The following is a 25,926-nucleotide window of genomic DNA, read 5'->3' as shown; positions in this document are numbered from 1 at the left end:
TTATTATGCAAGATGGGTAAATAAACAAAAGCCACGTTATACTGTCGAAATTTTATTAAAATTGGTGGGTTTAGTCACTGTAGTGACGGGTTTCCATGGACTGCCTATTAGAGGGGCACGGTAAACTTGGTTTCATAGTTACTCCGATTGTAGAGGCGAGGAGGGTAACTCCAGGGGTAGTGTTATAGTTCACTTCACGTCGAACCCCCACGTGAATGTGTAACTCAACCAACGCCAAGGAACAGCTTGTTTTAAAAATAAAAATGTGTTTCACATGTAAATGTTATAACAACCTTGGCGGACTCGGTTAGATGCCTCGGCCAAGGTATCCCCGAGGATTAGTTTTGGCTTGAGCCTTGTTTTTAATAAAAGACATAAGCCTTAACAACTGTTTTGGTAAATTACAAATATTTTATGGTTTAAGAAATAAATTGAAAACATTATGAAATGGTTCGTAATTTGTTGTTTAAACTTGCCTCCATTTTACTCGCCTTTAGATATTTATGATAATGTCTGTTTACTCATTGGGATTGTAAAATCTCACCCACCTCCTTTCCAAACATTTCAGGTCTGTGGTAGCTTGTAGATACCCTATTTTGTCGAGGATTCCAGTTGACATCTCTACCACACAAACAGTAGGCTTCTAGCACCAACACTAGGTGTATTTTGGGCCACTTGTCATTGTAACCATTATTGTACATTATAACTTAGTAAATTTTTGTATGTATGAATTTATTTTACTTACATATTACAAACGATTTCTTACACGTGTTTCTATAAATATTGTTTTATATAAAAATACTATATTTTAATCAATTTTTTGAATAGTGATATTTATCTATAAATCCTTTAAAAAAAATTAAATTATCTTTGGATTTCTTTGAGTCGAAAACTACCGGTAATTGTTTAAAATGGAATGTTTAACAACGATTGCTCACAGGAAAGAAAAGAAATTGATATGTAAGCCTTGCGGGGTTTCGGTTGGCATTCCGGGTAATGAGTGTCAATCGGGACGTCGCGGCGGTTGTCATGGGCCCGAAGGAGATTTCGGGTCGTGACACTTACCAACAGATCAAGGATGTTAAATATTAACCTTGGAAACTTAATGTTACAAACACAAGAATTTTGCTTATTTTCCTTGGAAACTTACAGAATGCCCAATTTGTCTTGTTTTAACACTAATCTTTTACTCCTTTATCCACCATATGTTCTTTTCTCTCTATTTCCCTAACCAATTAGGTTTAAAACTCTATACATTTAGTGTAGAATTTGTTCTCTCCGCATTTCACTAAGAACATTCCTCAATGGTGTTTGTATACAAAAATCCAAGATGTTACAAGTGACAAATATCGATACATAGAGTTCAAGTATCAATAATTTCCATTCTAGGTTTCAAGTATTGATAGCTTTGATTAAAGGATCGATACTTGTTCTTCAATCCCTTTTAAAAATCTTTTAGGTAACACGTTCGATACCTTATTCATAAGTATCAATACTTTAGTCGCATAATGTAAAATTTACTTCAAAATTCACCCATTTTGACTTATCTCTCTTTACCATCTTTCAAATAAACTTACTAGCTTAAAGCACAAAAATTTCAAAGGTGACAGTTCAAAATATTAGTTCAAAAGAGTAAATTACAAGCTCACTTAAAGATTTACCAATCTAACCTCCCGTTCAAATTGGGGTTTCACATAAGTGTTGTGGCAAGTGGAAAAGAATAGGTAAGTGGTAGAGTAAGGTTGAGAATAAAGTAGAAAAGGACTAAGTTGAAAAGGATTGGAGAGAGAGAGCTAAGAGTGAAAATGTGTCTACACTAGTTCACAAAATCTTTTTCTCCCAATTGCCTTATTCTTACATTTTTCGATGCCTACCACATAAACAATATTTTCTCCATTTACTCCATTCTTATTTGTGTTTACAGCTAGGGAAGTCACTCTATTAGGTGCACTCTTATCACCACTAAAGTAAGTGGGTTGAGCTTTAAAAATGGTGGTAGTAGAGAATACAAGTTGAGATAAGGTCTCCATCATCCACCTATTATTGTCTTCTAATATTTGCATCCTCTTTTGAGAAGCTTAGATCACTTTCACCAAATCCTGAGTGTAGGTGGGAATATAAGAATATTGGTTGCCAATGGGAAAAAGTTCTTCTTTACTTAAGAGAAGGTTACTTTTATTGATCTAGGAAGAGAGCACCAAAAGTCTAAAAAAATTCTCATGGAGTACATCCAACGCTTTAGAGGGAAGGTGTTGGACAAACAAGAGTCTCATGATGTGAAAGAGTTGATGAAACTATACATTCAAGGCATGTTTGACAAGTATAAGCTACACTTGAAAAGCTTACCTCTTTCCACTTTCACTATATTGGTTAAAGTTGCACATAGAATCAATAATAAAGTTCTTAAGAAAAGGAGTGAGATAAGAAATACCCCAATAATTAATGCAATTTAAGAGGTAAAGAAAAATATAGCCTTTGATTTAATATACATCATGGATAAAGGACTTTTAAAAGAAGACAAGATGGAAAGGTTTGTTCCCCCTCAACGTTCTCAGTCCCAATAGATGGAATGAGAGCGTTTCTCCATGAATGGATTTGGGATGGATAGGAGAACATGCCTTATGTTAAGCAACCACCAATAATAAAAGAGAAGTCCAACCGAAGGTATTGTGACCATCACTGAATAATTGGTCATTCACTCTTTGAATGTAGAAAACTAGTTCAAATATTCCATAAGAGGGCACAAGTAGGATAGTTACTAATTGGCAACAACAAGATTCAGAAAAACCAATTTCTCACTCATTTGTTATAATTCTATAAATTTAACTCTAATTGCTTTATGTATTCAAATTTGACATTTGAAGGAAAAAGAAATTCATATTCAACCACAAGATCTCTTGTTGATACTTTGGTTACAATGATAGCATGCTATTGGCTACAAGCTTTATCGCTTATTTTTTAGCCATAGTTCATCATTTCTATTTCAACTACAAGCTTTGTCGCTCATACTTTAGTTGCAATAATATTATGTGATTGGTCACAAGCTTGATCATTTCATCACTCATATTTCAATCACAAGTTTTACTACTCACATTTTGGATGTACTGATACTATGCTATTGGACGCAAGCTTTATTGCTCATTTCTTGGTCATAGTTAACATATGAAGTGTGAACAAAATGTAACACTCACATAAATAGCACTATTTAGATGAGCCTATAAAGCTAATAAAAAAGTAAATTAAAGCAAAAAAAGAAATTAAAGGATTATTCAACTATGGAATTTTCTTATAGGCCGTGACCAGTGCAAAGACTTATATTTGTATGGCCCACTAGGCCCGTGCAAGCCTTATGTATCAATCATGTAATCACATCAATTCAATTACTAAACATGACATATCAAGTGCTTCATTATACATCATGGAAATTCCACCTCTTGAGGTATGGTTAACATTCAATAATCATTAGAAATTCATATCATGTATAAAAACCATGCAACATATCATATTAATGTCATATGCACATCTTGTGCTCATTGTATGCACTTTAGTGCTCAATTCTATTTATGGCCTCATTATCATAGGCTATTTACATAGAAATCACCCATCTTGGTGTTTAACACAAATAAATCCATCATGAGTAGCAAACAAGTAATTCTTAATTATTACACAACATAATAAAGCATAAAATTAAAGGCTAACTCATCATTCAGAACATTACCCAACTCTCTAGGCTTTAAGAGGGTTACTATACAGGCCAAGAAAGAATAGAATCTCGTCTCTGAAACTTAGGTAGGAGCTAATCATTGATCTAAAAAAAATGGAAAACTAACATGTGAGTTACAAAGACTCCATGAGTGAATATTAAAAGGGAACAAGCCAAGAGGAAGAGTTTTTGCACTAATTACATCTTTAATGTAAACATGAATAGTTATATAAACTTGCTTTATTCTTTTAAAATTATCGTAAAACAGAGTTGTAACAAATCAATCACATTTCCTTAGTGAAATCAACATTTTATAATCATATACTTCTTTAAGTAAGTTGAACATTTGTGCAAAACCTTTAAGAAAATCAGAGAAGTTGTTCTTCACCTATGGTATCGGATCCTCCTTAAGGGATAACGATACATAACCATTTAGCCCAAGTTATGGGTAGTTTGCTCCAACTTTTCCATAAACCATACATGTTACTCATGTACTCAAGATTTTCTCTAAGATTTAATCATATAACAACACATAACCATCTATCAATTTATACAACTTAACTAGTGTCTTGGAACTTATTTTATCTATCAAACTAACTTGGTGAACTTATAACTTATGATTCGATCTATAATTCAATCAATCATTGCAAACATAGTGAGCAATCAGAACATATACATATATCAAAGACAATAATAATATGCAGTCCTCATGTATGTCTAATGAGGGAATGCATCTTAGTCCATATTTAGGCCTTATGAGTGGCACATCAACCTCCACCCATAGTAACACCATCCCGATGTGGAGGAATTTTGCATCATGATGGGTGCGATCGCTATACTATGTATTATGGACCATTATCCATCTATCCTATGGCCATTACCCATTTATCCTAAACATGATGCAAATGGCATTCTGCCTCACTCTCGCTAAGCGCCATCATCATGTGTGGAAATGTTATCATACATATTATTGGGCGCCATCACCATATGAGGAATGTTACCTCACACCATGTGGAAATGTTGAGAAACATGCACATAGAAAAGCATTTTCTCATAACTCATTTCATTATCATACATACTCAAGCCTACTAAGACTCATATTATGTCTATACTTCCTCATCAGTTATGTGGGCCTACATCACATATTAAGCCAAAGTATCATGAATCACATTTCCAAGTAGTGATCATATAAAACTTTTCATAGGCTTTAAAAAGGAAACGTCTACATCCACCTAAGCATTCACCTTTATTTTCCATAGTAACATTTTTGTTACCATTTCACCATGAATTGTATTCTCTCAAAATTACTTAATCATCATGCTTACCATCAAGTACAAAGGTGGAATCTTACATCAAATTATCATCCCTAAATCCATACTCATTTCTCATTTCCTAATCATAAGGGAATTAAGGCATTTGAAGTGAAACGTTTGAAAGGGCTTGTCCTTTTTCTTGAAAACTGATACACAGTAGTGATATGTACATACATACGTAGATTCTAAAACTTCTTTGAAAAACATTTGGATATAATTATTTTGATTTATCATTGTAAAAATAGCATTCTAATCATGCAAGGCATCCAACACAATAAACCATACTTAGCTTTATCGTATAAAATACTGCAAATAGGTGTATCCACTCACCTTAACAAGAATCGTATTTTTCCTAAGCTTTGATTTCAGCAAAACCTTGCTCGTCTATGATCACAAGCTCTAACAATCACCTAGCACAGTAAATTCAACCGTAAGTTTCCTAGTTTCTAGCAAACCCATTTTCGAAACTAGTCTAGTAATCAAATATTCTTTATTTAGATTTTAACAAGCTTCAAACTTCAAACTAAAATAATTTATTTAACTACTTTAAGTTTCCTTACCTCAACAACCTTCTTGAAGAGTAAGAACCCCCCAATATCCTTAGCTCAAAGGAGGATTAATAAGCTAAAATTCATGGAAAATGAAGGTTAGGTTATACCCATTTATGTTAATCTCAATAATGGAAAAATCTCACCTTAAAATCGATTTAGAAGGCTTAGTCCTTTAAATGGGGTCTTGAATGGTTGTAGGAAGGTTTAGAGGTTGTTAGAGAGTGAATGAAGGCTGAAGCAGTGAAAAATGAGGTTTAGGTCTTGAGCTGACTTTTATATTTTTTCCACGTTGGAACCTAAGGATCGACCGTTTGAACCTTGAAGGTCGATCATTAGGCTTTATTTTTGCTACCCAAGGATGTTGGGATCACCCCTTGACCTTAGTGGGTCGATCTTCTTGATTTCTAATAGCCAATTTTTAACTTTAACTTGTAGGGATCAACTTTTTAACCATTGGAGTTCGATCCTGGATGTTTCTAGAAGCTTATTTCATAGTTTGACTTATAAGGATTTACCCTTTAGCCATTACAAGTCAATCCATAGTTTCCAAAATGTTTTCTAAGTTTTATCTTGTAGGGGTCGACCTTTTTCTCCATAGAGGTTGATCCTAACTAATTCCAAATATTCCAAGTACTTTGCATAGGAAGGATCGACCTTCCCTTCCTTAAGGTTCGATCCTAGGCATTTTTAGTAGCTAACTTGATTTCATATATCTTTAGGGATCGACCCTCATTGATTGAGGATCAACCCTTTATACTTTAATTTGCAATAATGACTTTCTTGGTTTCCTTTTCTTACCATACTTTCATCCATCAAGCTCCCATCAAACCATCACAATATTAAAGATAACTTGATGACAAGATAGTTGGGCAAACTCATACAACAACTCATAAAGAAATAACTCGATTGTACATTTCTTTTTGAAAATTTTAAACCTTACCTGTTAGCTTTATTAGCTTTAAAATGATTATAGTTTTGAAATGACAAAAATGATCAAATTTGTTTGAACTTATTTGAGTGATCCTTGAAGTTATTGAACTCTCATACACTTGCTTTTGAAATGTCTACAAGTTTAGATGTTTTAGTTGTATAAGTGCTAAATATGCTTAAATAAGTTTCATTACCTCCTTAACTTTCATTTTTGAGATGTTGAAGTGATTGAAATTACAAGATAGGTTCACAAAGTAAGGAATTTACCTTGAGCTATTCAAGAATGATCAATTTCCACTACACCAAGCCTATTTCAAGTTAAAAAGGGATGTAAAAGCTCAACTAAAAGCTTATTTGACAAAGTCACTAGCCAAAGGTCAAATACAATTTTCTCATACTCACCTCACATGAACAAATGAAGAAAATGATGACATGGCACGATTTGGATCAACTATAACCTTTCCATACTTAACCCCATGGAAAAATGCATGAAAAATTGAAGAAAGCTTGTAAAGGCTGAATGCACATAAGCTATTCTCGACCCTAGAGAGTAAAAGAAAGAAATAAAAGAAGCCTCAAGAGCAGATTGACTACAACATTAAAAACTCAACCATTGAAGTGCAAATTCGAAGGATTTCAAACTAAGGGTTGACTCCAATACTTCCATACTCAACCCTAGATGACTGTTAGACACATATTTCAAAAGATAAACTATTAGTTTCTTCTTGGAATAAACTCCAACGGCTCCGAGACTCTTCCAACTATAAATAGGAACTTTTGGAAGCATTTCAAGGTGTCGAATAAGGAAGAAAAAGGCCAAACTCTTGAAAATCGAAATCTTGTAAAGAAAAGAGAGAAAAACCAAGCAAACATAGGCATTCACACTTGAGCTGAAATTTCCTTTGTGTTTTTACTCCAATCCTTGTACACTTTCTTTATGCATTCTTCCTCTTTAGTACTCACTTAGTAAATTCCACCTCTTAAAGGTAGTCTTGCCATTCAAATTGTATGAGAGAAAGGGTTATGCCTTAGCCTTCAAAAAGTAACATTATAAGGGTTGTGCTTGCTCTCGTGAAAAGGCAATTATGCATTGTGCTTGCTCTCGTGAAAAAGAAATTGTTAGTTGTGCTTGCTCATGTGAAAAGGCATATGTGGGTTGTACTTGTTCTCATAAAAAGGCAATTCTGGGTTTTGCTTGCTCTTGTAAAAAGGCAATTGTGGGTTGTGCTTGAACTTGGAAAAAGGTATTGTAAAGGTTATACTTCCTTAAAAAGTATTTCTATAATGGACTTGAAACTCCTTAGCTTGCTAAGGGAAATGACGTAGGCACTTGAGAAAGTTGAACCTTTATAAATTGTTGTGTTCTTGTCTACGTTTTTAGTTCTTTAGCTTGTGCAGCTTTTTGTTGAAGAAATTTTAGAAACTAGATTTTGGTTTACTCATCCTCGACCTAAACTTGAAAACATTTTTATCATTCTCAAGAAGGTTTTCATCTTACCTTCATTTGTGCATCTTAAGTTATAAAAAAGCTTATTCTGAATTGGCATTCTTTTTGAGTTGTTCACAAAATTCAATTTTTCTTTCCTTTGAAAACAATATACTACCCTAGGATTGACTATAGAATCTTCATAATGACCCTAAACAATTTCAACATCCTTGAAAGGCATCTTGAAGAAGTCTTGAGCTAAAACACATCAAAAGTCAACTTATACTCATTTCATGGTTGACCCTACTTGTATATTTCAAGTTCATCAAAATTTTTAAAGTCCAATTCACCTCTTTCTTGGACATTTTCCTCTTTACTATTAAGCTAACACTATCTAACACTACCCTTAGATGAAAAGTTAGGATTGCCTTTAAAAAAAAAAAAAGATGAAAAGTTAGGATTTCATAGAGTTCCATTGAAAGAGTCACTATTTTTTATATTGGAGAGTATTTAATTAGCTTCGAGAAGAGCCATTATTTTCCATATTAGAGAAAGCATTTAATCATATTCACAACTCCTTTTCATGTTTCTCAGTAAAACAACTTTTGTTGCAATTTCTCCTAACTTCAATTTGAGCTTTATTAGCTTCATTCATGAATTGTAGCATTAGTTTCAATTTTTGGGAAAAACTTACCTAATTAAATATTGGCAGTCACAAGTCAGCTTTCGAATTACTTTGCAAAAAAAAATCAACTTTTGAATTACCTGTTACATATGTGTTACAGAAAGGTGTTACAACACAAGTTATTTGTTGTTGATTTCTCACGCAAGTGCACGTATTGTTAACAAGTAATATAATAGAAAGTATAATTCATTCCCACGGAGAATTGAATTAACTCCTAAGTGCTAACAACTAAAAATTTAACACCCTAACCTTATCTAAACAACCTAATTATTACAAAGAAAAATTGAAACTAATAACTAAAACTAATCTAAAATCTATTAGCAAAATTATTTTATTAAATTCAAGAGACTACCAGACCTAAGATTATGATATCCCTTAATACTTCATCTGAATATTGTGTCTCTCTCTTAACTCAGCTTAATGGATTAAGTTGTTAACCTAGAGTTCTAAATTATTTACAAGCCTCTGTCGAGTTTCTCATAAAAATACTTCTTCCAATTAATTTACTATATGTCTATGCAAATTAAATTGAAGAAAGATTCATTAAGTCCATGCTTTAACCTTGGCTACGTATGGCTTATAGTTGTATGTCTACCCTATATGCAAATCAAACCACCTAATCAACTAAGTGCATTTGATCATACGCTATTCTATTAAAGGTCTACCTAAATCTCCGTTATCAAAGTTTAACTTAGGTTTCCAATTCAATCTAATTGGTGATCAGGCAATTAGAAGCATTAAGAATAAAATAAAATAAATAACTTAAATCCATCAAACATAAGTAAAATAGAGATGAATAAATTAGACTACATATTGAGTTCAATCATAATCTTAGATAAATGAATTAGTTCCTCATCAAGTCACACATCACCATCAAATAAAGTTTAAATATTAAAAACAAAACCAAGAAAATAAAAGAATAAAAAAAAGATAAAAAAGCTGAAGAATTGTATTCTTGATCTTCAAATCTCCATGAATTCTTCAAATTCTTCTTAGCTTCAATGACTTTGTGGCTTGAACTTTAGCTATCAATCTAGTGTTTCGTTATCTCCTAAAAGTCCTCTAAAAGGTTGTTTTTATAGAGCTTTAAAGTTAGGTCAAGTTAGGTCAATAAAGAAGTCAATTCCAATCCGAATTCCCTCATCAGACTACATAAGTCGTGGCCTACCTCCTCCAAAACCACAACCTTAACCATTTCAATAACAGAAATCATATTTGTTCTAGGATTGCTATAGTGCTCCAACTTTGACAAGATTTTGACCACCTTCTAGGCCGAACTGGGTGTAATGGTAAACATGAAAGTTATAGCTTTTTCTCTTATGTTTCCAATGGTCTAAGGAGCTCCTCATTTAAAGTTATGTAGAGAGAGTTATAATCAAAGTCCTTAAATATATGCAGTAGAGGTCTGCACCTCAAAATTGCTCTCTTTCTTTTATTAAAATTCTTCCTTCATTAAACCAACAAAACCACAAATAAGTCAACAACAATCTATCTTAATCAGATTAACACCAAATTAAGTAAAAAAATTAACTAAGATTAGATTGACTCACCTAAATTAACTAATTTCAGATAATTAAACAAAACCTACTAATTTTTATGCATTACTACAATAACTAAACTAAATTACTATCAAAATTAAGCCTAAATAACTCTATATCATAGAGTTATCAGTATTATAGAACGAGATGTTGCAGCACAAAATATAACATTTTCCTAAACCTATGCATTAAAACTTCTCAAGCAAGAATTCTTATGTAACGGGAAAAGTATATACTTGATTTTGGGTTACTAACTTAGTATTTCTGTATGAATTGTTCTATAGCAAGTGTAATGATATACAAAGAATAATGAGAACAACTAAAACAAGTGCAACAACTGCTTCACATGAATAGCAGTTAAGTAACTTGGAACAAGTGGCAGAGTTCATGAGTTTTTTCCACCTTGGGATATTCTAGAGAGCTTTTTTGGTGGCTTAGATGTGGAGGTAATTAAGAGGTATTCTTCTTAACCATTTCTTGAAGAACTAGTGTTTCTACCTCTTACCTCTGCCCTCTTACCTTGTTCTTTTATACCTTTTCACATATACTTTTTTTTCTCTTACCTTATTCTCTTATACCTTTTCACATATACATTTTCCCTCTTACTTTCTACTAGAGCATAAGTCTTACTACATTATTAATGATCATAAAACACCTATTACTTCAACGACCACGTAATAGGTTTTCAATCTGTACTCATTATATATAATAAAACCACTACTTTAATATCCACAAAATGGTTACCAATAACTATCACCTATTACATACATTGAATCTCTTCACAGTAATGTTACTCATTATGTGTATTAAAGATTATTTTTGAGTAATTGCTTCTTTTGGCTCTATATATAGAGCTTTCACAAGTCATTTTAAAAGGGAATAGTTATAAAACTAGTGCAAATATATTTTCACTCTTAACTTTTCTCTCTCTAAATATTCTTTCTGTAATTCTCTTCTACTTAATCTTTCTTTGCCTTATTCTCAGCCTTACTTTACCATATCCATATTATTTGCTTATTCTCAACTTTACTTTACGGCTCACCTATTCTCAACTTTACTTTACTACTCGCCTATTCTCTACCTATTCTCGACTTTATTCTACTTCTCGTCTATTTTCTACCTATTCTCAACTTTACTCTATCACTTGTCCATGGTTTTCCACTTGTCACAACACTTAGTACTTGAGGAGCTTGCTCAATCTTCCTCTGCCTCCTTTATAAAATTACTTACATGGAAAATTATAAAAAGAAACCCCTTTATAAAATTACTATCATCTTTTTACATAGGGATGATATTTTTTAGCCCTCAAGATAAGATACTTTTGAAAATAACTCTCTTTTTTATTTTAATTATTTTTAGCCAAGAGAAAACATTTTTGGACAAAATTACCCTAAATGAAAACTCTTCATATTCAAGTGTGAAAAAAATTTTGCTTTTTTTTTAGAAAGAAAAAATCAACAGCATCATTGCTTAGGAACAATGATACAAAGGTGAAAAAGTTAACTACAAAAGATTTAAAATATTAAAAAAGAAAGACGAAAAAGAAAAAAAAAGGGTCATCATCATAACCATCTTTTTATACAACAAACAAACAAATGGAGAAAAAGGAAAAAAGTGGTGGAGACAAAGCTATTTTGGTTTTCAATGACTTTTTTGCTTTTTTTTTTCCTTTAGTTGGCGAGGTTAGTATGGAAGGATCCCAAACCCTTGAGATCTGTAGTCCTAAGGATGTACTAGTGGTATGCAGCTATTGCAAGAGCTCTGATGAAAGGACCAACTCAAAAAACTCAAAAAAAAAAATTGTTGTTACAGGTCATGTTGAAAAAAAAAATTGTTACATGCCATGTTTAAGGTGTTTAACTCCGAAAGTTTATGATCTAGTGAAATACAAAGATAAAGACCAAGTTACACATCATGTTTAAAACATAATATTGTTACATGCCATGTTGAAAAAATAATGTTATTACACATCATGTTTTAGGTGTTTAACTCTAAGAGTTTATGTCCTACTGAAATACAAAGATAGAGACCAAGTTACACACCATGTTGAAAGAAAACGTTATTACATGCCTTGTTGAAAAAAAAAAGTAATTACATGTCATGTTGAAAAAAAAAAGTTATTACACACTATGTTTAAGGTATTTAACTTCAATAGTTTATGTTCTAGTGAAATATAAAGATAGAGACCAAGTTACACGCCATGTTGAAAAAAATAGTTATAACACACCATGTTTAAGCTATTTAACTTCAAGAGTTTATGTTCTAGTGAAATACAAAGTTACGAACCATGTTACATGCAATGTTGAAAAAAAATTATTACACATCATGTTAAAAAAAAGTTATTATACGTCATGTTTAAGGTGTTAAACTCCAACAGTTTATGTCTTAGTGAAATACGAAGACAGAGATTAAGTTACACGACTTATTGGAAAAAAAAATTGTTACACGCCATGTTTCAAAAAAGGTATTACATGCCATGTTTAAGGTGTTTAACTCCAAGAGTTTATGTACTAGTGAAATATAAAGATAAAGGTCAAGTTACATGCCATGTTATATTCAATAGATTTGTTACACTCCAAGTGCATTAGAGTTGTTACATGCATGTCATGACCCGGAACTCCCCTCAAGCCCGTGACAACCTTTGCGATGCCCCGATGGGCATTCATCTCCCAGAATGCCAACCGGAACCCCGTAAGGCTTAATATCAGTTTCTCATTTTCCCCGATGAGTAACCGTTGCTAAATATTATGTTCCAAAGGATTTTGAGCTATTTCTAACTTAAAACAAATAAAATAAAAGTTTTCATCTCACAGGGGCATTTTGGTCATTTTTCACTAAAAAATTTTGAAACCAGCTAAAAATTTAGTAAACAAGTACTAATCGCATAATTCACAATCAAAAATAAGTTTAAGCATCTAAAACCTTTATTTAAAATGAAATTATAATTATTTAAATATAATGAGAAGATAAAACAAAATATTCAATAAAATATTTTATTTTCTTATAAACAATAATTTTAGAGTTATACGTATATACTTTTTGTAACATAAAAGTAAAATAATTTCATTCATACTGTGACACAGTAAACCAATGCATTTAAATTAATTTAATTTAATTTACAATATCAAGCGGACCCACGAATGACTGGAAGTGAGGAAAATGGTGAACTTATAGTTCAGAGGACGCAAGTCTAATGGAAGCCCTCAATGGAATCGGCTACCTACAGCCTACTCTGAGCCTGAAATGGGTGGAAAGAAGGGTGGTGAGATTATAAAATCCCAATGAGTAAACAAACATCATTTAAATAAGCTAAAGCTGAGTAAAAGCAGACAATTAAAATATCCCATCATTTTTAAGTATTTCACAATTTGAAAATTTATCCCAACCCATCCAAACGATTATATTTCATTTAATTGCTCATTAAGGCTTATGACTTCCATAAACATTTTGTAAAGCCCGACTTTATAAAACACTAGTCATGACATACATGTGATGATAGCATGATTGCATGCTAGGAAAGTCCCGAAAAATTTACAAAAGTCGGTATTGTACCTAAAGGTACAACAAAGTTGATTCAATCCTCGAACTAGATCAAATAGGAATTTTAAGGTGAGATTAAGATCGTCACAGTCCAAAAATGACTCAAAATGGTAATTCGGAGTTTGAGGATCAATTTGGAGTCGAATCGAAATTTTCACTATCTAGGGGCAAAATGGTCATTTGCCACCTGGGGACAAAATGGTAATTTTTAGAAAAGATTTATTTGTCCCCATTTGACTTATTGGAGTATGATTGGAGGTTTAGAAGTGAAAAATTTTAATTTCGGTATAATTTGGAGTATAGCGGTAAAATGATAATTTTGCCACTCTAGAGGCAAAATTGTAATTTTCCACCACCAAGACAATTTTCAGCACATGGTCTTCCTTTATCCTCATTTTTTGACGTTTGACTAATCATGTGGTGGAGATAAAATGTTTAAATTTTTAAAATTTTAAAAATAGACCAATAAGAAAATGCCATGTGTCAAGCTTAGGATATTTTATTATTTAACTTAAAAATCAGCATAAATCAGCCCATTACTCTCCAAATATTCGGCCAAGCAAGGAAGAGAGGGAAAGAAAGGAAGAACAAACCCTAGGTGAGGAATTTCAAGAGAAAAAGTGTGGAAAATCAAGGAAAACAAGTGAAAACAGTAGGATTTTTCAACTTAAGCTTGAAATCTATTTTCCTTAAGCATTTCTCCTTATTTTCCATGCTTAAATTACATTTTTTTATGATGAATTGTTGGCTGATCAAAATGGGTTAGGAGAGAGAAAGTTGTTGGATTTATTTGATTTTAAGTTATGTTACTGTTTTTAGTTAGTTTAGCATATTTAGAAACAAAACAACAAGAAAAGAATTTATTTTCTCCCACAACCATTAATGGCCGAATTTACCATGTATTGATTGAGGATGAGTTTGATTTTTATTCTAGGAGAATTGGTTAAGAAATGATGAATTATGAGCCTAGAAAAATAATGGGAATTTTTGGAGCAAAAATACGAATTTTTACCCACTAGGGGTATTTTCGTAATTTGCTGTCGAGATTGATAATTTGCACCACACTGAGGGACATTAAGTCAATTTGGGTGAAATTGAGGTATAGAAACTGAAAAAAAAATTAATTTGGGATTAAATTGGACGCGTTAGTAATTTAATCCGGTGATAAGACAAATTAGGCCAATACCGAGTTTAGATAGTTACCAGTGCATTTTTGCAGTCCATATGATGCATTAATAGTCTAAATTAGTTTAATTTCAATTTAGTACCAATGTAGTGAGTTTCTCAATTTTGTACTGTGTCAAGGTGGTGAGTCCTCCGATAAAGGCAAGGAAATTGCATCCGAGGACCAATAGACAGAGTGCTTCGAAAGTCTGCATTCTAGACATTGTGAGTAAACTTACTGTCATTTTAATTATCTAGGGTGATTTTTAGATGATTTCATGAATTCTATGGAAAAAGGAATTTAAAAAGGTAAATTTTCATGTTTTATGAATAAATGTGTTTCAATGAAATTAAACTATAAATTGTTTTGAAATTAATAGTGACTTTGAAAAATAGAGTACACGGAGACTGTTAATTGTGGCAATTTGATTGTTTAAATTGATTGACTTATGATAAATCGGGCATGATTGGCTAGTTGGCAATTGTATTGAAATGCGAATTGTTTAGTTGCCTTGAAAGACTGTGAATTACGAAATTGCCATATCATGTTATTGAGTTTTATTGTATGGTGGATTATATATATTAATTAATCACTGCAGTAGAAGGTTTCTGTGGACCAACCTTTTAGAGGGGCACGGTAAACCCCATTATATTTTTACCTCGAATAGAGAGCCGCGTAGGGTATCTCCTAGGGTAAAGCTTAGGGTTCACTTCAAGCCAAACCACCATGTGAGGGGGAACTCAGCCAACGCCAAGGAATGGCTATGTTTTCAAAACAAAAACATGATTTATGTGAAATGTGAATTTTAATAGCCTTGCCGGTCTCGGTAGAATGCCTCGGCCAAGGTGTCCCCGAGAATGAATTTATGGCATAAGCTTAGTTTTTATGAGATTCATAAGCCTCTTTACGTATTTTAAATGAAATGAATTCTAATGCTGTGACCTAGTTTACGATGATTGACTTTATTGTCTGCATGTACTCAACTCTAGATATTTGTGATGATGTTTGTTTACGCATTGAGATTTTATAATCTCACCACCCTCCTTTCCACCCATTTCAGGTTCAATATAGACTGTAGATAGCTGATCTCATCGAGGACTACCGTTGGATCTGCATTTTCCAAACCGTAGGTTCACAGTCCTCTTTACTTTTGTTTATTCGGGGGCCTTCTTGTTATTGTAAATTAAATTAAATATTTTGGCTTACTGTATTACAGTATGTATAAATTTATTTAGCTTTTACTCTATAAAAATTATTCACGTATAACTCTATAAATATTGTTTTATATGAAAATAGAATATTTTACTTAATATTTCTTTTATTTTCTTATTATATTCAAATAACCATAATTTCGTTTTAAATGAAGATTTTAGACTTTTAAACTCATTTTGAATATGAATTATGTCTTTTGTACTTGTATATTACATTTTAACCAGTTTCAAAATTTTTGAGAAAAATGACCAAAATACCCCTGTGAGACGAAAATTAATATTTTATTTGTTTTTAGTTGGAAACAGTTTAAAATCTTTTAGAACATGATATTTGATAATGGTTGCTCACAAGGGAAATGAGAAACTGATAGTAAAGCCTTACGAGGTTTCGGGTTGACATTTCGAGCAATGAGTGTCTACTGGGACACCGTCGCGGTTGTCACGGGTTCGAGGGGAGTACCGAGTCATGACACATTTGGCTCATGCCATCAAATAGTACTCGATGACACCTTGATCAGAGGCGTACACTCGAGCCCGCCAAGGCTGTTAAAATTTCGTATACACGTAAAACATATTTTTAGTTTGAAAAACACAGCCATTCTTTGGCGTTAGCGAAGTTCATCATCACGAGGTGGTTCGACGTGACGTAAACTCTGTCCATACCTCAGGAGATACCCTATGCCCCTCTAATAGGCTCGTCCACAGAATCCGCCTACTGCAGCAAGCTAAACCTACCATACAATAAAATTTTTGACAGCATGACAGGGCTAATATTTTACTACCCAACCTGCAAGGGTAAAATAAAACAATTCATGCAATTCATAAAACACAACACAGCCAGTCATGCCAACACAATAACAATATAACATAAGCCATCAATTTCCAATCATAAATTTACAACATACCGGTGGTCTCCAATTACTCTATTTTCAAAATCGTTATTCAATTTCAAGACAATTTATAAAATCTTTCCATGTAAACACATTCTATTTGTAAAACATAAAAATTTACCATTTAAACTCATTTTCATAAAATTTCACCAAAACTGATTAAAAGCATACTTTAGATAATTAAAATGATGGTAAGGTTACTCACAGTACTAGGAGTTCGATATACTCCTATTCTCAGTCTTCAAGCACAATCTCTTTACCCTTGTTAGAGGGCTCACCACCTATACATCATACGTGACATGAATTTCAATAAATTGTGTCAATTTAGCATAAACTATTTCAAGCTCTTTAAATCTAAATGAATGCATGCGATGGAATGCAAAATGTCTGATTAATCACTTAAATGTGATATTCGACCTAAGTCACACTATACTCGGCCTAATCAGCTAGAATCTCCAATTGAACTCCAAATCAATTCTTCTCACTTTCTACACTCCAATTGTACCTAAATTACCTCAGTGACTATGAATGAGATTCAATTTATCAGTCCCGGGTCAATAATCACACATGTCTATACATTAGGTAAAAATTCAAATTTTCACACCAAATTTTCCCATTTAATTTCTAGCCTCACCAAACTTCAAATATCACCCAAATACTATGAAATATCATCAATTTCAGCCACAATATCCTCCCTAGAAAATTCGGCCAATGATGGTGATGGGGGAAAATGAATTCTTTTCTTGTTGTTTTGTTTCTAAATATGCTAAACTAACTAAAAACACTAACATGACTTAAAATCAAATCAATCCAACATCTTTCTCTCTCCATACCCATTTTGACCAGCCATGAATTCATCATGAAAGCATGTAATTTAACCATGAAAAATAAGGAGAAATGCTTAAGGAAAATAGATTTCAAGTTTAAATTGAAAAATCCTACCTTGTTCACTTGTTTTCCTTGATTTTCCACACTTTTTTCTCTTGAAATCCTCCACCTAGGTTTTGTTCTTGTTTTTCCTTTCTTTTCTTTTGTCTTGGCCGAATATGGAGAAGAAGAATGGGATAAATATGGGTTGATAAATATGACACGTGATATGTTTCCATTGGTCTATTTTTAAAACTTTAAAAATTTTAAACTTTTTATCTCCATCACATGATTAGTCAAAGGTCAAAATGAGGATAAGGGAAGACCATGTGCTGACAAGTGTCCTGGTGGTGGAAAATTACCATTTTTCCCCTAGGGTGGCAAAATTACCGTTTTGCCCCTATGCTCCAAAAATACCAAAATTATAACTTTTTCACTTATCAACCTCAAATTATACTCCAATGAGTCAAATGTGATCAATCATGATCAAAAACTTCTTCCAATATTCCAATTTTATCCTCAGGTGGCAAAATTATCATTTTGTCCCTAAATAGTGAAATTTTCGGTTTGACTCCAAATTGATCCTCGAACTCCAAATCACCATTTTAAGTCATTCTTTGACTGTAAAATTTTCAATTTCACCCTAAAATCTCTATTTGATCTAGTTCGAGGCTTAAATCAACTTTGTTGTACCTCTAGGTACAATATCGACTTTTGTAAATTTTTCAAGACTCTCCTAGCATGCAAACATGCTATCCATTACATGTATGTCATGACAAGTATTTTATAGAGTCAAGCTTGACATTTTCTCCCCTACTTGGAGCAACCATATGATCCTTCTTCATGACTGATTTTGACATCCGGCTAAATATTAATATTTTAATATTATTTTATTAATAAAATATTATATTCTAAAAATTTTATCTTGTCTCTTTGGTTCCCAAAGTTCCTTATTATGCCTCAATTCGCATCCGACCAACTTTATTTATCACCATATCAAAGTATGGGGCATTTCATGCAAGTATGGCATGTAACAACTCTAGGAATTGTTTTAATTTACAGATTTCAGTTATATAATTTTAACCCATCAAATTTGGGATTTTGTGAATGTAAATCAATAAACCCAAGAACATATATTAATATCATCTCTGCCTCTTGGCCTGTAAATCAACGACGATATAATGAGAAATAGATATAGAGATAGATGGCGATGGTGGTAAAATTAAAAAGAGTTGGATGGCGAGAGAAAAAAAATTGGGAGAATAGCAAATGGAAGTTTGAGTGAGAAATCGATAAAATTAGAGAGAGATGGATGGCAAGAGAATGAAATCAAAAGCACAGCAAACAGATGTTAGAGAGAGAAATTAGGTGGAAAATTGTGATAAATAGTTTAATTTATTTGAAATGGCTTCAAGGACATTTTTATCAAGTCATAGCAAAAATTGGATAAAAACAGTTAACTTTATATTAGGTGCTATTTTTGACATAGGTTTGTGAAGTTGACATTTTCTCACTATTCCCTCTTTTACTTATTTGTAACACTTCCTCTCTAATTATCACAAGAACCCCGTTTACAAAATAAAAGCTCTAACTTAGTTTCATATAATCAAGATAAAACATAATAGAATAAGAATATTCTTTATAAAATTACTTACATGGCAAATTATAAAAATATAAATCGTGATGAATAGGATTATTTCTATCCACGTAGACGATTAAATTTAAAAGGAAAAATTTTGGAAGATTTTTCCTTTTAAAATTCAAGACAAAATTTATTTTGAGTTTTATTTCTTTTTCTTTCTTCTTTTCTTCTTAAAATTCCAAAGTCAAAAAATTGAAAAAAAAAATCCATCTTTTTCCTCCTGCCAGTGGCGTTGTACCTGGGAAAGGCGTACCAACTGGCTTTTGGTTGACCAGATTTGGCTTGCGAGTGCTGGATCTAGGCTACCTTGGTGGAACACCGTACATGCCTACATGGCCAACTTGAGCAGTTCTAGGCTGTCCATCTGTGCGACATGGTGGTTTTCTTGACATCGGGAAGAAGTAGAAAAGGAGAGTAAGAAAAAGGAAAAAAAAAGACAAAAAAATGTTTTCCAACTCATTTACCTTTTGAAAATATTATGATGCTATGAGTAAAAAGTAAAAAAAAAAAAGAAAAAAAGAGGGCATTACCGTCAGTTTGTTTGGTGAGTTACATTGCATCTATCGTCATATTCGATGGTTATGATTATATTAAAACAAAAGTTTATATCCTTAAATATATATAATAATAGATCAACAACTTATTTTCAGTTTTAGATAAAATTTAAATGTATATTTAAGTGCTACTAAAAAAAATTAGAAAAGGCCAACTAATCATATGGGTTTATGGTCTTTATTTTGCTTTATTTTTGCTTTTCACAAAAGATTAAAATCATCTTCCGATCAAGCTAATTACATAAACGGAAAAGATGAAAGATACTTTACCAATTACAAATAAGTTAGTATATGCTATAAATTAATATGGATGGACCACGAACATTCAAACTATTCTAAAATCAAAGATATGGTCGATTTCTCCTATGGTACATTTCAAAGATTTGGTCGAGATGAATAAATAAATCAATTCATCAGTTTCATTTGGCGACCCTGCTTCTATAAACAACGACTTTATTCCTTAACCTAATAAGAGTGGGTATGGGGACCGAAGAGGAGTTGGATGGAATAGGCTCACTTGAGACACAAAATATAACGTAATTGATTGTTTTAATACTCCAAACATCACGTTAATGTGAATTAAAATACTAAAAAAGATTACATCTACATATTCAACAACCAAGCCACATCCATCACAATAATAATAAAATGTGAACGGGATGCCTACATATACATAGAATTGAATAAATGCCATAAACTTTATGATAGAATGATGGGGAAGCATTTCATCAATCTCGTTAAACACTTGTAACTTATTAGGGTTATATATGGAGAACATAATGCAGCCAATTCCTAATATATATACATGTAGGAAATGATAGACAGGAAACAGACGTGCTTGTCGAAATGAAAATCAAATTTACGAAATGTGTCACTTCATGTGTGTGTCAAGCACTTATATTAATGTTGAAGCTGATCAATAATTTTAATTAAGACCTTGTACCCATAAAAAAATCAATTAGGACCACATTTAAAAAAAAAAAAAGACGTTGCGGAAAGAAAGAAAGAAGGAAGACAGCTTGAGTGGTCTAAACCATCTGGTCACATAAACTAATTAATGTTATTGATGGAAAACGAAATAACGCCATCTATATTGTTTTCTCTTTATTGGTTTTTCCAGTCTTTATTTTTCGTACAAATAATATATGATATATATATCCACCAGTTCTTTTCAAGGCAATAATAATAACTTTGTTAATTTGCATAATTTAAAAATGCTTCATGGTGTGTGTGTGTATATATATATATTATTTCTGCCCTGTTAATTCATCTTTAGGACCACTTCTAATTTATAATATAAAAATATATATATCTGGTATTTCTACCCTGTTTATTCATCTTTAGGACCACTTTTAATTTATAATCTTCTTACACAGCCAAAACTTTTAAATGATCCTAGCAATGACGAAACTTTAATTTAAAATTAATTTTTGGAAACATATAATAAAAGGAATAATTGCTATATATAGCGTTAATTTACATCCAACATCAATATGTAAGTTAACTACAATAGTCTATAACAAAATTAATTAATTTTTTAATTAATACTTGCTTTTTATACAAATGAGAGCACAACAATTTTTGTTAAATTTTTCTGTAAGATAAAAGTGAGTTATACTATTTATATTTTGCATTTTATTAAAATCAGGTTACCTTACTTTTTTTTTTATAAATAAACAATGCTATAGTCCATAATAGGATCTAATAAAGTGGATAAGACTCCAAATTTATGTATGGGCTTAATAGTGTAGGTGAATGTAGGAAACTTTAAATCATATAATTGGTAAGACTGAGCATTGAGCCTTTTGTTTTAGTTGAACAAGTAACTCAAGTGTACTACACTTCATATCCATCAAACAAAAGAGATCAACATGATTGGTAGGCAGTGTTCAAAATGAAGGCTCAAAGTCAATTTCCCATTACGGATAATGAGCAAAATGATAGGGAAACAGTCAACCTTAATAAAAGGGTGTATCAAAAAGATGAAGTTTCCTTTAATTCACAATTTGATCACAGTTCAATCGACCTTGATAACAATACTATTCTTCTTACTAGTGAATATGAAGAGGATAATATGGTGGTGGATGTTGAACATAATGAAGAAGATGATAAAGCTGAAGGAGTAAAAGATGAGATAGAGGAAGAATCAGATGAACAAGATGAAAACGATACCGATGATGATGAATATGAGAAAAAAGAAAATGAGTTACCTTATTCTGATGATGAGTGATGGAACTTTTGGTTTTCTAAAAAAATTTGTACAAATTTATTCTTTCAACTATGACATTTAAATAAATGTTTATATACATATTCTAAATTTCATAGTTATACAGTTGTACATTTTTTTCTTATTGGACAAACATGGTTACAGTGAAGAAGAAGATGAAGGATTGCTTTTGAGCTAGTAATAGCGAGGGCTCTTCGACTACTAAACATTCTGTGTGGCAACCTCCGCCGCCACTTTTGTCGCCTCCTCCCCCTATACCACAGACTTCACATATAGCAACAGATACTACTACGGTATAGGCAAAGGTACCGATGGTGAGTCTGACTACTTCAATCAAAGCCCACACTCTGGACACTACCATGGTATCCAACATGTCACAGTCTAGGGACAAAGGGTCGAGTCTCGATTTGTGGACTCTGACTCATCCGGACCGATGAATACTTATACATTCTCTTAAAGGGAGGTAAGTTCCTTTACTCCAATTTATATCATTAATTATATGTAGTCAATTTAGTTAATTAATTTATGCATTTTACTAACAATAAGTCTATTTTTCTAGTACTTTTGAGGAAACTATAATTACTCTTATGATTACGCGAATTATCAAAAGTAACTTCAACGAACCTTGACATGGAGGCAGGTACATCAAGAGCATATGGATAACATGTGGTGGAAATTCAAGGTAATGTAAAGATATACTTTTAGTGCATAACATTAGGTAATTTCTCATACTAATATATATTTTTTTTGGATGTAGGAATCTTTTACATGGGTGGTTGCAAATGCAACGTGTCACGACCCGGAACCTCCCTCAGGCCCATGACAATCGCCGCGACGTCCCGATTGACACTCATTATCCGGAATGCCAACCGGAACCCCGCAAGGCTTACATATCAGTTTCTTTCCTTTTCTGTGAGCAATCATTGTTAAATATCGAGTTTTTAGAGAATATTTACTGTTTTAGATCAAAAACAATCAAAATAAAATTTTCGCCACACAGGGGTATTTTGGTCATTTTTTTCTCAAAAATTTCAAAACTGGCTAAAACGTAATATACAAGTACAAAACACACAATTCATATTCAAAATGAGTTTAAAAGTCTAAAATCTTCATTTAAAACGAAATTATGGTTATTTGAATATAATAAGAAAATAAAAGAAATATTAAGTAAAATATTCTATTTTCTTATAAAACAATATTTATAGAGTTATACGTGAATAATTTTTATAACGTAAAAGTTAAATAAATTTATACATACTTAAATACAGTAAGCCAAAATATTTAATTTAATTTACAATAACAAGAGCGCCCCCGAATAAACAAAAGTAAAGAGGATTGTGAACCTACGATTTGGAAAATGCAGATCCCACTGTAGTCCTCGATGAGATCAGCTATCTACAGTCTATACTGAACCTGAAATGGGTGGAAATGAGGGTGGTGAGATTATAAAATCCCAATTAGTAAACAGACATTATCATAAATATATAAAGTTGAGTACATGGAGACAATAAAGTAAATCATCATAAACTGGGTTATAGCATTAGAACACATTTTGTTCAAAACACGTAAAGAGGCTTATGAATCTCATAAAAATCTAGGCTTGTGCCATAAATCCATTCTCGGGGACACCTTGGCCAAGGCATCCTACCGAGACCGCCAAGGCTATTAAAATTCACATTTCACATAAATCATGTTTTTGTTTTGAAAACATAGCCGTTCCTTGGCGTTGGCTGAGTTCCCCCTCACGTGGTGGTTTAGCGTGAATTGAACCCTAAACTTTACCCCAGGAGATACCCTACGCGCCTCTCCATTCGAGGTAAGAATATAATGGGGTTTACCGTGCCCCTCTAAAAGGGTGGTCCACAGAAACCCCCTACTGCAGTGATTAATTAATATATAATCCACCATATAATAAAACTCAATAACATGATATGGCAATTTTGTAATTCGTAGTTTTTCAAGGTAACCAAACAATTCGCATTTCAATACAATTGCCAACTAGCCAATCATGCTCGATTTATCATAAGCCAGTTAATTTAAACAATCAAATTGCCACAATTAACAGTCTCCGTGTACTCTATTTTTCAAAATCACTATTAATTTCAAAACAATTTATAATTTAATTTCATTGAAACTCATTTATTCATAAAACATGAAAATTTATCTTTTTAAATTCCTTTTTCCATAGAATTCATGAAAGCATTTAAAAATCACCCTAGATAATTAAAATGACAGTAAGTTTACTCACTATGTCTAGAATGCAGACTTTCGAAGCACTCTGTCTACTGGTCCTCGGATGCAATTTCCTTGCCTTTATCGGAGGACTCACCACCTTGACACAATACAAAATCGAGAGTTTCACCAAGTTGGTACTAAATCAAAATTAAACTAATTTAGATTACCAATGCATGATATGGAATGCAAAAATGCACTGGTAACTATTTAAACCCGGTATTGGCCTAATTCGTCTTATCACCCGATTAAATTCCTAACGGGTCCGTTTAAACTCCAATTTAATTCTTTTCAGTTTCTATACCTCAATTGCACCCAAATTAACTTAATGTCCCTCAGTGTGGTGCAAATTATCAGTCCCAACAGTAAATTACGAAAATACCCCTAGTGGGTAAAAATTCGTATTTTTGCTCCGAAAATTCCCATTATTTTTCTAGGCTCATAATTCATCATTCCTTAACCAATTCTCCTAGAATAAAATCAAACTCATCCTCACTCACTACATGGTAAATTCAGCCATTAATGGTTGGGGGAGAAAATAAATTCTTTTCTTGTTGTTTTGTTTCTAAATATGCTAAACTAACTAAAAACACTAACATAAATTAAAATCAAATAAATCCAACAACTTTCTCTCTCCTAACCCATTTTTTCAGAATTGAATTCATCATGAAAACATGTAATTTAATCATGGAAAATAAAGAGAAATGCTTGGGAATAAGAAAACTCAAGCTTAATAGAAAAAACTCACCTTTTTCACTTAATTTCCTTGAAAATTCACACTTTTTCTTTGATTTTCTCTCTCTAAGGTTTTGTTTTTATTTTCTCTCTCTTCTTGCTGGTTTGGCCGGCCATGGGGTGGAAGATGGGCTGATTTTGTGCCTTTTAAAAAGGAAAATAATAAATTAATAAAGGCATGACACATGGCATCATGTCATTGGCCCGTTTTTAAAAATTTAAAAATTTAAACATTTTATCTCCACCACATGTTTAGTCAAGGGTCAAAGATGAAGACAAAGGAAGACCATGTGCTGGAAAAAATATCCTGGTGGTGGAAAATTACAATTTTGCCCCTGAGGTGGCAAAATTACCATTTTACCCCTATACTCCAAATTATACCAAAATTAAAATTTTTCACTTCTAAACCTCAAATCATACTTCAATAAGTCAAATTATACTCTAATAAGTCAAATGGGGTCAAAAAAATCTTATCTAAAATTCCCATTTTGTCCCCAGGTTTCAAATGACCATTTTGCCCCTAGTTAGTGAAAATTTCGATTTGACTCCAAATTGATCCTCAAACTCCAAATCACCATTTTAAGTCATCCATGAACTGTGAAACTCTTAATCTCACCTTAAAATTCCTATTTGATCTAGTTCGAGGATTAAATAAACTTTGTTGTACCTCTAGGTACTATACCGACTTTTGTAAATTTTTCGGGACTCTTCTAGCAT

At 32.3% G+C, this 25,926-nt stretch overlaps 1 long non-coding RNA gene across 1 annotated transcript; it reads right to left on the bottom strand.

The window, feature by feature from the left end:
* Positions 1-23,513: 23,513 nt before the first annotated feature.
* Positions 23,514-25,319, bottom strand: LOC148762146 (uncharacterized). Its single transcript, XR_016026912.1, has 3 exons — positions 25,223-25,319; positions 24,491-24,574; positions 23,514-23,655 (listed from the first exon to the last, which is right to left on the bottom strand). It is a non-coding gene; the product is annotated as an uncharacterized LOC148762146 (long non-coding RNA).
* Between the last annotated feature and the right edge of the window lie 607 nt (positions 25,320-25,926).

The sequence above is a fragment of the Theobroma cacao genome, chromosome 6 (assembly GCF_053813885.1).
Source record: "Theobroma cacao isolate CCN51 chromosome 6, ASM5381388v1, whole genome shotgun sequence".
Taxonomy (NCBI): domain Eukaryota; kingdom Viridiplantae; phylum Streptophyta; class Magnoliopsida; order Malvales; family Malvaceae; genus Theobroma; species Theobroma cacao.
Note: the sequence above shows the minus strand (reverse complement) of the source record. Positions and strands in the feature narration are given on the sequence as shown.